General features: G+C 39.4%; 1 protein-coding gene across 1 annotated transcript in view; it reads right to left on the minus strand.

Annotated features, from left to right (window-relative positions):
• Nucleotides 1-12257, minus strand: part of fam189a1 (family with sequence similarity 189 member A1) — a 116589-nt gene that overhangs the window by 59523 nt on the left and 44809 nt on the right. The gene's annotated exons all lie outside the window — the stretch shown is intronic.

Below are 12257 nucleotides of genomic sequence, written 5' to 3' on the forward strand. Positions count from 1 at the left end.
GAAGATGGTGCCAGGAGTGAGAAAAACCCTGGGGAAGAGCTACAGTTAGGCAGTCAAGCTACGACGTGTAACTCTAGGATAATTTCTATTGCAGAATAATAACATCAGTGCGTAGGTGGTGACAGGTAACGCAGGGAAAGAAAAATCAAAGCTGACTGTGATTCACAGAAATTATTAAAATATATCAACTGCCTCTCCTGCATTACAAGGATGAAATGGAAAAATACCCTTTAAAGGTGATATTATATTTTGATTGTGTAAATTCATTCACCTTTTGATTAAGACCTTATGTGATCTTATGCATTGCTTATATCACTTTGGTACATAATACATTAGAAAAGAAAAACATGGTGTTGCACTGCATCTTCATACAATGAGCATAAGATAAAGAAAAATCTATCAAAATAAATGCAATGCAATGCAATAATATACATCACAAACTTTTTTTGGACATAGAAGAGTTCAGGTGGACGGCCCGGAGGCAGTCCCCGACAGATCTAGACATCAGGCGGTCGGCCCGGTGGCCGTCCCCGGCAGATCCGGCGATCAGGAGGCCGGCGACGTAGGGGCAGAAACCGCTGGGGCCTTCGGTGAGGCTGGGAGGATCTGCGGCGGAGCCGCCGAGACACAGCAGGCGGAGAGGGTGCGTCCTCTCACCCCTCAGGGACAGGAACAGGAAGTAGAGACAGGTCCTCCACAAACTCCTCCGGAACGGGAACCAGGGATGGAGGCAGTTTGTCCTCGGAGCCCTCCGGAACCGGACCGGGAACAGGAGCAGGGAGTGGAGGTAGTCCATCCACGAGCCCCTCACGGACAGGAACAAAGTGTGAGGGCGGCTCGGCTTGGGACCCCTCCGGAACAGAACCAGGAACAGGATCGGGGTGTGGAGGCGGCTCATCCAAGAACCCTTCCGGAACTGGACCAGGAACAGGATTAGGAGTCAGAAACAGCGGCAGTGGCTGATCAGGAGCTAAACCATGAGCCAAAAAGTTGCCTGCAGCTTCAGTGGAGAGGCGAGCCGAGGAGGGGGCAGGAGGCCTCCTCAGTGAAGCGGCGATTTCTCCCAGGGCCCTTTGTCGCTCGGCCACGATGGTGTGGTGATTCCGAGGATCAGGAAAAAATCCTTCCTCGCCTCGAGCCAGTCTTGGAGGCTGCCAGCTATCTCCAGCCTCCTCCATGGTGAGCTGAGAGAGGTAGCAAGGAGGGAAAATAATTTTACCTTAATCTCACCCCTCTTGAATTCCCTCACCATTCCTCCCGCTTGGTCCCGTTGGCTGGTTCCTTCTGTCATAGTTTGGTTTTCTGATGGACCAATATGCGGGGAAGAACTCCTGAAGCTCCAGGTTTGAGGGTAAGACGAGTCTTCATTTTCCATGGCAGGACACAGACAGGGTAGCCAACACACGAGATTGCACATAACATAAGGAACCAGCAGGGAACAAAGGAAACAAACGGGCTTAAATACAAAAACTGAACAGCAGGGGGAACCACTGACAAACGTCACAAGACAATCAGGGGAAAACACAGAACAGGTGTGGGCTTGGGGTGCAGGGAGACAGAAAACAAAGGACTAGACCAGGTAATATAACAAAAACACAAGCAGGTATGACACTGTAAGAATTATGATTATTGATTAATTAATATTTATCAAAAATTATAATTAAAAGTCATAATTCAGAAAAATAATTTCTTAACCAAAAATCATTGCTTACAAATTGAAATTAGAGATGTCCTCTGGTGTTGTGATTATGGGCTCAAACCCTTAATAATTCAAATTAGTTATTACTTTGGGGGAACTTTGACCTTATTTTGACAGATAAATCACTCTTGCATGAAATAAACACAAATGCTTTCTCTTTATCTACATGAACATTTATTAAATCAACAGCCCTGATACACTTTGCTATTCTGACTCAAAAACCTTCACCTAACTAACAAGCACTATTCTACACAAAGGGGATAAAAATGACTATCTAACAATAATAATAAAACAAAATATATGTGCATTGAGTGCCTATGAAGATCAAACCGGCAGTTTTATGGACAAAATGTGCAATTTGGGTTAAATGGAAAGAGAAGCCCTCCTGGTGTTCTGATGTCTCGATAGCAGCGATCAGCTGGTAAACGGTGGGCTGTGACTTTAGCCACTAGCAGCTGATTGCCCCAAATCTTGAACAAAGGGTCATAAAACTCTGAGGCGGGAACTCAGTGGAAAAACTCCAGTAATAAAACTGGAACAAAGGAGTGGTCAGGCCACGAGGGGGGTCACGCGTCGGTGATCGACTAAAAAAAAACAGTAAACTTCTCATACTTCCAAAATGGGGAAAATATAAAGAACCGTTGAAGTCGACTGAATCATCAACTTGGAAATAAAACCTCAGGCGGGTTTCCACCTGCGCCAGGTGTCGGTGGGGTCTTCGATCGGTATATGAATCTTCGGACCTTCTTGTATCAGACATATTTCCAGCTTTTAAGCTCAATGGCCGTGTGGAGGAAACGTTCGCCTGCGAGCTTTTGTCTCTCCAGATATGCGCCTCTGTTGCGTCGTCCCGTGAGACACGCTGGAAATGGCAACAAAAGTTTATTTTCCGTGGGTTTTATAATCCCGGGTGACGTCAGAGCTGCAACGTCTGTTGAGCTGCAAATATCAAACTGCGCAGCCCAGCCAGTCTACCCCCCAAAATGGATGACAACCAACACTCCTGTGCTCAGGATTTTTACCTCGTCAGATTTTCACATTTATTTTTGCGCAGGTTCACACTTATTTTTCCTTTTAGTTGAGATTAAATTAAAATTGCCCCGCACTTTCTGCTGATTATTACCTAATTAATGCATCAAGTGTGTTGCCTCCGAAGAATTATAATTGTAGCCTGTAGCTCCTCAAGAGGGATTTAACACCCACACATCCCAGTACAGTGCCATTTCATTAGACTGCTTCCAGTAATTGAAATGGGCTGCAAAGACTGTTAGCACTCAACAGTTTGTTGAACCACATCTTTAAAATGTCCTGGTTTTAATTTAAATGTGTTTTTAATTGCTGACAGGGGTAATATGGTGCAAATTCAAACACAGATTTCCCCAAGAGCTGAGCCTGAGACGGTAAACAAGAAGACGATTTAATCCATCTCTTATCAGAAAGGTTAAATAAGATCAAGATGAGATAGAGTGGATATAGTAAACATCAGATTCAAAAACAACAGAATAATCACAATTTCTAATAATAAAATAATCTAAAATATTTAAATTAATTGTATCATTGTAGCTGTCTATTTATCTAGACAGAAAAGGGTTGATAGGTTGAATAAAACATTTTAAGTCGCCTAAATGACTGGGAAACATTTATCAACTTGTTTAATTTTATTGAATGGTTGTTTTCTTTGTAAGGCTTGTGTGAACAGATTATCACTTTATAAGCATAGTATCTAATGTGTAAAAAGAAAAAAATTTGCAAGATATGACAATAATAATTACACAAACTGATAATTGTCCTTAACATTTTACATGTACAGAAACATATTCAATTATGTTCTGTAGCTACTTCATGCCGTTAGGGTCAGCGGGGAGCTAGAGCGTATCTTGGCACCTATCTGTGAGGATTTAAGCTAACCACAGACAGGTAATAAGACAAAAAAACAACCAATCACATGCACAAACATACACACACCGGGCATTTTAGTTCGTTTTCATACTAATAGTTTGTTTACTTTGGTCCAAATCAGTTGATGAATTTGTTAGCTTTTAAGTTTTTCAAATGGTTTGGGTCCTTTTCACAGAGATAAAAGTCCAAGCAAACCCAAACTTGTCACTACAACACGAATGAGAACATTCAGTCTGTTTATTAGTGAGATGAGTCGGGGAAGCACGTGCTGTGTTCTGAGCTGGGTAGTACAAAATTATCGTTTTTGACTACCCAACATTCAAAATTACAGTACACCGAACCTTCTACCTGGAATTAAATACAAATGCAAAAAGAGTTTAGATTTTGTACCATGTCCTTTTTGGTAGAGATCTTCACCTAGCAGCGCTATAGATGCTCAGCGCTTTCCTGCCTTGTAGGGGTTTACCTGAGTGATGATGGATGAGAAGCAAAGCATTGAGTGTGTGAAAGTTTAACATGTGTAACATGGCAAATATGTCTGAACAAGAGCCTTTCTCACAGTGTTTTGTCAGAAAGGCTAAAGCAAAAGCACTTATTGGAGAAATTTAGCCTATTAAAGGCAGACCACAGGTAAAGCCAGAGGATGTTGATAAGTCCTTATGTTGCTCTATAAACCTGCGACAAATCTTAAAGTCAGACACTCTGACCTTTATGGGGAAGTGGGACTCAGTGAACCTCCAATATCTGCAACAATAAACTGTTACATAAGATAGACGGCATATGCTAACATTATTTGTGTAAATATTAGAAACTTTCTGTAAGCTCCATTATGGCTTTGTCCCAGTTGTAAGTACAGATTGATGCACAGTCAGTACAAATAGAAGTCAAACACTAGTCAGGCGACAGGGAGGCAATTCCTGACCTTGGTACCTTTGCTGCTTGTCTACCCCCCTACACTCTCTGCCCATTTTCTGAATGCTGCAAGTAGAAGCCACTAGTGCCACAAAAACCTTCACAAAAACACTCGCCAGAACCCGAGGCAACCCAGCCAACCAACTCGAGCTGATAACCAAAGAAAAATGGATGCAAACTTACTAGAAACATTGAACAGGGCTGTTGCTGAATACCTTTTCATGATTAGATCCCTGTTTACAATGAAGAAACATCTCTAATTATTTGTTCAACTAAATCCAAGTGCAAGCTTCCCTACAGGATATTAACACTTCAAGTTCACTTCACTTCAGTTGTCAGGTTTTTTTAATACTGCTTCAGAGGGTTTGACTCAGTTAGATTTATGACTGGTCAAACTTATTGACAGAAAAGTTCTACAGTGTTTATGCATATTTAATAAATATATCATTATTGTCACATTTCAAAACAACCAAAAGTAGACAGTAGATATTATTATAAATCCAAAGGGTCCAAAGGGAGCTTTGACAGAGAAGGTCTTTCCAAGCCTTAATTCTCATATGCTTTGATTAGGGTTCATTAAAATAAAGAACAAAACGTGGTTTGTGGAGTAACAACATCACAAGGTTTGTAACTTGTGAACTTTTACATACATATTTTACCTTGTTTTTATAACCGTTTTAATGCAGTTTTTTAAAGTTCTTCCTTACAATACACTGTGAAAAACTGACCAGTGCAAATAATCTTCAACATTGGCTCTGGGTGAATTTATGCAGGGTTCATCTATCTCACCTATATTTAAATTCATGTCAAATAGAAGTCTAAAACAGTATTATTAGTATTTTATCTAGTTAATATTTTTCGTCATGTCTGGGTAAGTAAAAGAAATGTCTGAAAAGATGCTGTGCTTCATGTGACATAACCCCCTCTGGCTTGTGCCACTTTGAAGGTGACAATTAAGAAAAGTAAGTGTGTCCTTGTAAAACACTCAGAAAAGCTAAGAGCAAACTGGTCCTCTGAGTACTGATGCACTGCTCGCTTCAAACCTGTTTTGTTAATTTTACCCTTTTCACCTGTAAGACTTTCACACTGTTTGAAGTGTTGTCCTCTAAACTGCATGGAAGCATTCATTAATAATTCAGCATGCATCAAAATGACTTCATCAGGCTGATTGCAGCTCCAGGTTTCTCCATTAGCCTCAACATCCTTTCAGATTTTGTGCTCCATCTATCTGGAACATGTCCTCCAGAAGCTTCATGTATTTCTTAAAAAAAAGTGTGTTGAGATGTCTGTTTCCTCGTCTTCTACTAACTGCTTCCATCTGTTAGTTATCGAGATGTCAGAATTAAATCTGATTGTGGTTCAAGTTCTTACATGGGATGCTTTACTGAAAAACCCCACGTGTTAGTTTTCTGTGTATGCTCCAGTTGAGGTGTGGAATTGAATTTTTACAGCGTGCTCAAATGGAGGTGTGAATCTACGTATCATCAAAATGCAGGTGAACAAAGGGTAGCCATAGCCCCTGGCTTTCATTTCTCTGTGGTCTCCCTCTGCCTTTCACCCTCCTTCACCCTCCATTACACATCACCACCCTCTGCCCATTTCTACCCATCATGCTCTGCTTCTTTCTCATCTCCACTTGCACTCTTTATGTCTACCTTCTCTCCCTAAATCTTGCCACCTTCCCCATTCAAATTTCTTCCTGTATCGCATTCCATCTGTGTGTTTCTTCCTCTGCTCAGCACCCACGTCACATCGCACCTCAACACTTACACACTCCCTTTCACTTCGCTTTATATGCAGACTCCTCATTTTTCTCCTCCACCCTATTTTGTTCCACTTTCAGTCAATCTCTTACTACTTCATTCACTTGATACTCACAGAACATGGCAAATGGACTGAAAATGTTATCATCTGAGGCTCAAATAAAGGCTAGAGAGCTGCAGGAATGTTCAATCCAGCAAAATCTGTTTTAAAATATGCTGGATTTTAAATTATTCTCACATAGAAACATAAAAGCCAGAACCAACTCAGTTTTGTTCCCACACTGAGCAACTGATGCATTTTCAACACTGAGCAACTTGGATTTTATTTCTATGTATCTTTGGCTAAATAAATACCTAAATTAGACTGATTTGAGCCTAAATTTACCTTTAGATGTCTATGAGCATTTTAAAAGTTGTTTAGTGGCTTTTCAGCCCAAAAGAGCTTGAAAGCTGAAAATCTGTCTGATACGAGAAGATCAGGAGATTTATTTACTGATCGAAGACCACGCCGACACCTGGCACAGGTGGAAACCCACAGAGGTTCTATGTCCAAGGAGATGAGTTTTCCTCCTTGTGTATGCAGTCGACTAACGGTTCATCTTTTCCCCTCCTGGACGGATGAGAAATCACCGTTTTTTTTAAAGAAAAAAAACGGTGATTACCGTTTTTTTCTTTAATTTGATCATGGATGCGTGATTCCAGTTCCAGTTTTATTGCTGGAGATTTTCCACTGAGATCCCGCCTCAGAGTTTTATGACCCTTTGTTAAGATTTGGAGCGATCAGCTGGTTGTGGCTAAAGGGGCGTGGCCCCACCGTTTTATCAACTGATTGCTGCGATCGAGACATCAGCACCAGGAGGACTTCTCTTTCCATTTAACCCAAATTACACATTTTGTCCATAAAACTACTGGTTTGATCTTCATAGATACTAAATGCACATATATGTTTTTCTTTTTATTATTATTGTTAGGTTGTCATTTTTATTCCCTTTGTGTAGAACGGTGCTTGTTAGTTAGGTGATGGTTTTGGACCAGAATAATGGTATATCAGGATTATTCGGCTTCAATAAATCTGCATATATATATAATTAAGAGAAGCGTTTGTGTTTATTTCGTGCAAGAGTGATTTATCTGTCGAAACAAGGTTGCAGTTCCCCCACCTTCGGTGAAGTAGTTGAATAAACAGTGACAGTTGGTGGTTTTGGTTAATAATTTGTAATTATTAAAGAACTTTGAGCCCATAATCACAACATTAATTAATCAATAATCATAATCCTTACACTATGAAAATCAATGAACATGGTACAACCATTCGCTCTACATCAACATGTCATTGCAACAGTGGGATCAATCAAATATTTTTAAACGAGCAAACAATTTACTGAAACATACCGTAAAATACCTGCTACAAGTCTACTGATGCAAAAATTAGAGTTTCTAAAAGTTGGGTCTTGCAGAGTTCTTGTTATGGTTGTGGTGGCAGAATATTTGGGTCCTAGATGCTGTGTGCAGAAGCCTGACAGCAGCATTGTTAGTTTACCAGTCGTGGCCCACAAGCACCTATGTGGATTATAATAAGATAATTTAAAGGAAGAGTGACCGTACTGGTTGTGTTTCAACCTAACTACACCCACACCAGGCTGTCAGTGCTCTAAGTAATTTCTTATAACACTTTTGGCAGCACTACTGCTTTGAGCACGTCCTCCTGCCACTACTGTGGCTCCAACAAAAGGTTCTTACAAAGCAGCTCCAACAAATGAGCCGTGCTTTTAACACAATAAATAATTGGAGTACTTAAATACACTACCGGTCAAATGCTTTAGAACCCCTTTCTCATTGAATGGTTTTCTTTATGACTATTTACATTGTACGTAGATTCTCACTGAAGGCATCAAAACTGAATGAACACATATGGAATGATCTAGCAAACAAAAAATTGTGAAGAACCTTAAATATGTTTTATATTTTAGATTCTTTAAAGTAGCCACCCTTTGCTGTGATGACTGAAATATTATATTCCCCCTACGGAATGATCCCAGAGGCCCTATGTGGTGTGAAGGGGCCCTTGCTCGAGGTTTGAATATCATTAGTTTGTGATAATATAAAAATCAAATCTGATGTGGATCAGAAAGTTCAATTCTTGTGTTTTTCACATTATGATTCTCATCTGTTGTGGATGTGTGAAACTCTCTCGTGTTATCAAAAATAACACAAGAGAACACAAAAGAATAAGATTGACACATTTCTTTAAGTCACATCATATTATAACAGATATCAAGCATGCAATCAAGCATTCAAAAAAATCACACACATTGATGGCTGCATGTTTCCACCCCATTCAGCGGAAATACGGCGGAGGTCTTTATCTTTTTTTCTCACACTCTCCTTCCTGACCCCCCACTATGTAATGCATACCTATTCACCCTTGTATGCAATGCATGAAGGACAATGTCTGCGTCTTGTAGTCTAGGTAGTGAAATTATATGTGAGCAGCAACCATGTGATAGTTCTGCTTGCTGTCAGTCACTAGAGACTTTTCCTCTTGGCCGCTCTCAGAATAGGATTAACACTGAGTAGTTAGCAGCATTAGTCACTGACACCTGGGTACAATAAGGTAATAACACACATACACAGATATGTATATATGTATATATGTATAGATATATATATGATACCCTGTTGGCATGACCCAATAAAGACAGCCGAAAGCCAATTAATCCTAATAGGAGCAAAAGGGAACCATATGCGTTTCTAAGACACACTAACTGTGATAATTACATAGAAAGCAATTAAATGCTTTGAGATGGCTCCATAGGTCAGTTTTGAGTTCAGCCACAGTGAGACATGTTGCTGCTTCACAGTAAATTAAGTTAAATGAAGCTTGAAACTTTCAATATGGGATTATTAAATGAGACTTGTTCCCTGTAAACAAATTAAAAGTGAGGTGAGCTGTGTTAGTTAATTTGCATTTTGGATAAATGGACATTAACATCTTTTTAAAATGAAGATAAATTCATTTCTTCAAGATACATTCGAATCTTCAAGAGAAATCGGTCTAAATAATTAAATCTAATTTATTGCCACTTGTATCTTTTAGAAAAAGGAAAAGGTTTTATTTAGACGATTAAAATAATTAAAAACACACATAAAATCTTTTAGAAACAATGTAAGAATGAGAACTAAGATGATTTAGAAATGAACAAATTTCATTTCCAAAAAGCTTTCAACTCTAATATCAAGCTTTAATTTTTTTGTTACACTTTCTGTTACATTATGCAAGGCACATCTAAATGTAGCTTCATAAGAACACATAGTACAGAGTACAGCAGGTAGAAAAGGGAGATAAATGGGAAGATGGGGCTCTCGTCACAGGACCGGATCACAGAAACCAGTATCACTGCCATAAAACAAAGCTAGTCAGACAGAACGGCCAGGAGATGCACCATCTAAGGGCACGACAAGAAAAACATTATAAAACACAATCTAAAAATCCTTTTCAGTAAATAAATGTGGAAATAAAATGCAAATATAATAATAATAATAAAAAACACATTTTTTGTCATATATGTGTTTGTGTAATACATATATGTACAACTCTAAATATGAGCAGTCTGATACCTGGATTCAGCGGTGTTTTATTGTAACTCAGTTTTGAAATAGCCACCAGGCTAATAACCAGAATAAACTACAGTAGTTTGACCACACTGTCCCAGTTTTAGCCAGGTCATCTGGGCTTCCTCTTCAGTTCAGAGTTTTCTTCTTGCTTTAATTACCTAAAAGTCTAACTGCGCATTTCTCAGATCTCCAATCCTCATATGACAGAGCTTACAGTCTGAGATCCTCAAACAGGGACTTTCTATCATTTGAGACTTTCTGTTGAAGACTAAGAGAAAAAGCTTTTGGGATAATGTTCTGTATTATCCTGCCTGAGGAACAGCAGTGGGCCTCGTCAGCAACTTCTAATAAACCGAAGCTCCAAGCCATTTACTTTTTTATAGCATTCCCTGATTTATCTGTTTGTTAAGTTGGTCATGGGTTTAGAGATAACATATTTTCATACAACTAGCACTTTATTCTTTGCTTTATGAGGCGGTTGGTGAGATCTTTGTTGTGTAAGGCAGTTTCTAGGTCCTATTAAGCACAAGTACAGTTTCAGGACAAAGTTATTGTGTATTTTTGTGCATTTGTATAACTTTTAATTTGTTACAAACATTTTTCTTAGTTTCTGATTACATGTAGAGCTTTGCTTAAAATTGTGATTGTAACATTTTCACTACTGTGTAGGTAATTTGCATCATAGACATATTTTTGTTCTTCATGTGTAATATAGTATGAACTAAAGTAATGTTTTCTGATACTGAGACCTCACATCTGAGTCAGGTAAACTTAAGATTTATGCATGTATCCTGATAAGTCAATCCTTTACCTCAACAGGTTCTACAGCTAGCATAGAAGATGAGAGCCTTTTCCCTTATAAATTTATTTCACATTTAAAAAGGAACCCAAAATGCGAAGGCTGAAGGAATGGTTGTTCTGTGTTATACTTGATATTTTATATTCTTTTTATTTTGTTTGTTTCTGTAAGTTCCAGAAGAGCGGATAAATACATTTTCAAACCCAATATGTATTATGTTGTTATTACAGGGCAGAAAAGAAGTTCCTAAAACCGAAGTATTGATGAGAAAAGAAAAATGCGAGCTACAACTGCTGTAGATTCGACTTAGTCGGACAGCCTTGACCCATTCTTATTCATTTATGCGTGGCGTCAATCATAGAGGCCATTCCTGGGAGTGAGGGTTTAAAAAAAAACGGTTGGTTTTCTCAAAAACTCGTCACCTCAAATATGGATAGAGCTGGTCTGGTTGCCGTAGTAACTGGCTATTTGCTAGGATCCATAATGATTTCCCATCAGTTGCTGCACCTTCAGTGCAGACAAGCTCGTGGTAGATTGTACGAGAATCCCACAAGCTCATCACACGCACAAACATGCTGCAGAAAACAATCGGACCCGACAATAAAACCAAGAATGGAGTAAAAGCAAAAACACACACTGCTTCACCTGAGCCCACTCAGTTCCTCTCCTGCTAGTTTAAATACCACAATATGCTTAAATTTCCATTTTTCCTACATGTCCAACAACAGCAGAATCCCATGGATTTAACCATTTCTGATCTGGTGCTGCACGCAACACAACATGTTACAAAGCATGAACAGCATGTGGTATGTATTCAGTATGAGTGTTTGTTCCTGCAGGTGCAGGCATGCAGAAATGTCCAGAGGAAACGGTTCTGACCTTTAATGAAATAAAGAGCTATGAGGAAGACAAAGGTCTAAGAGGAACCTGAGCAGTTAGTATCATGTGACTGTGCAGTGTCAATCTTATGTTTTCTATTATTCTGGATTCTACTTATGAGTCTTTTCCTGTAAAAAACTCAACAGTGTGGATTCTCCATGTTAACCTGCTGATGTTAGCTGTGACATCCAAGCACCTCTGTAGTAAAGCACACAGTTGCAAACTGCTGGACTTGATGGTTAACAATCCTCCACCACCTCCTCCTCTCCTTCTAATCTGGACTCCACCACCTCCTCCTCTCCTTCTAATCTGGACTCCACCACCTCCTCCTCTCCTTCTAATCTGGACTCCACCACCTCCTCCTCTCCTTCTAATCTGGACTCCACCACCTCCTCCTCTCCTTCTAATCTGGAACAATAAACTCAATGTTCAGATTCCCTCTACAGTTCCCCTGCTAAATATGCCCTCATGGTTTTGCCGCAAAAGATTTACCATGCTCCACTCTTTGCACCTCACCACAGAGTTACTGAATTTAGAAAACACCAAAAGTGTAAAACTAAAAGCAAATGTCATTTTTTTGCCCTATTACTTCTAAGGATCCAGAATTTCCTCTACCCTTTCAAAGTCCTCTTGAGCAACAGATTTTCAGTTTCCCTAAAAATCTTGTAAAGTGTTTTGCTTCTTTTTTTAC

Source organism: Girardinichthys multiradiatus, chromosome 4 (assembly GCF_021462225.1).
Source record: "Girardinichthys multiradiatus isolate DD_20200921_A chromosome 4, DD_fGirMul_XY1, whole genome shotgun sequence".
Taxonomy (NCBI): Eukaryota; Metazoa; Chordata; class Actinopteri; order Cyprinodontiformes; family Goodeidae; genus Girardinichthys; species Girardinichthys multiradiatus.